The 1,341-nt window shown below is 55.3% G+C and overlaps 1 protein-coding gene across 1 annotated transcript in view; it reads left to right on the top strand.

Moving 5' to 3' along the window:
* The first annotated feature begins 353 nt into the window (after nt 1-353).
* Nucleotides 354-1,341, top strand: part of GRM5 (glutamate metabotropic receptor 5) — a 517,692-nt gene continuing 516,704 nt past the window's right edge. The window contains exon 1 of the mRNA XM_059391625.1: nt 354-489. The gene's annotated coding sequence lies outside the window, so the exon portion shown is untranslated. The remainder of the gene's footprint in view (nt 490-1,341) is intronic.

Here is a 1,341-nt window from a genome sequence, read left to right as displayed (position 1 = left end):
CTTATTCCTAGAACTCAGGGATCTGTATCCCAGCTGCTGAGATATGAAGGTGCACATGGGAAAACTCAAGTCTTATGGGTGCCCCTGATTCCTCTTATCATGTGAGCATCTGGATTCGGAGCTGGTTCCCCCATCCAGATTCGACCCAAAGTCTGTGTTCCTAAAGGAACTCACTGTGCCACTTGGTGGCACCAAAAAGTTGCGCTGAGAACTCTGTTCTCTATAAATACAAACTACCACCCCTCCCTCCTCCGCGAACTCCCCTTCCCCCCCCACCCTCCCCTTTCTCAGTAGCAGGGAGATTGCTGCACACGCCGCCCTCAGCTCTGCTGTTCTGTGCGCACTGAGCGCAGGAGATGAGCTTAAGATCTTCTTAGTGGGGAGCCTGGGAATGGAGAGGCTGACTCTGCCCCGCTGATCAGCACAGCCCAACTTTATGGGGGGCTAGCTAGACTGCGTCTCACTGCCCGCTGCGCAGCCAAGAGGGGGGTAAGCTTGCTAAGGGTCTGTGTGCCCAAGTGTCCCTGCGCTCGGGAAGGATGTAGGAGCTATCAGCTTGCTGGGTACCTCACAGTTTGGTTTGGGAGTAGGAAGAGTGTGGAGCAGGTTGGTCAGACCTTGAGCTTAAAGTCTGCTCTGTTTGCTGATGGCCTTAGTTAAACCTGTTGGGAGAAAAGGCAAGAGCAATGGGGTATAAAGGAGGGAATGGCTGCAAGGATTGAGAAACGGATCCTGCATGCCTTCGGATCCGAGTTCCCACTCCCTAAGGCCAGGTGCTCATGTTTAGAATGCAGATTATGCTGCCCCAAACCACCCGAGGGCTCGGAATTGGGAGAAGCAGAGGTGGAGAGGGAAGGAAGGAGAATCGCTTCCCAGTAGATCGGTAAGATGCCGCGACCGTAGCGCCTGCAGCAGGAGGAGGGGGGACAGCGGGTGGTGCTGAAATCACAGCTCTCACTCAGGCTAGCGTGCTTCTTTCTGAACCCCAGTCTGCGCCCTCTCGCTCTTTCCTCTCCTATAAAGGAGGGAATGGCTGCAAGGATTGAGAAACGGATCCTGCATGCCTTCGGATCCGAGTTCCCACTCCCTAAGGCCAGGTGCTCATGTTTAGAATGCAGATTATGCTGCCCCAAACCACCCGAGGGCTCGGAATTGGGAGAAGCAGAGGTGGAGAGGGAAGGAAGGAGAATCGCTTCCCAGTAGATCGGTAAGATGCCGCGACCGTAGCGCCTGCAGCAGGAGGAGGGGGGACAGCGGGTGGTGCTGAAATCACAGCTCTCACTCAGGCTAGCGTGCTTCTTTCTGAACCCCAGTCTGCGCCCTCTCGCTCTTTCCTCTCCT

The sequence above is a fragment of the Mustela nigripes genome, chromosome 1 (genome assembly GCF_022355385.1).
Source record: "Mustela nigripes isolate SB6536 chromosome 1, MUSNIG.SB6536, whole genome shotgun sequence".
Lineage (NCBI taxonomy): Eukaryota > Metazoa > Chordata > Mammalia > Carnivora > Mustelidae > Mustela > Mustela nigripes.
Note: the sequence above shows the minus strand (reverse complement) of the source record. Positions and strands in the feature narration are given on the sequence as shown.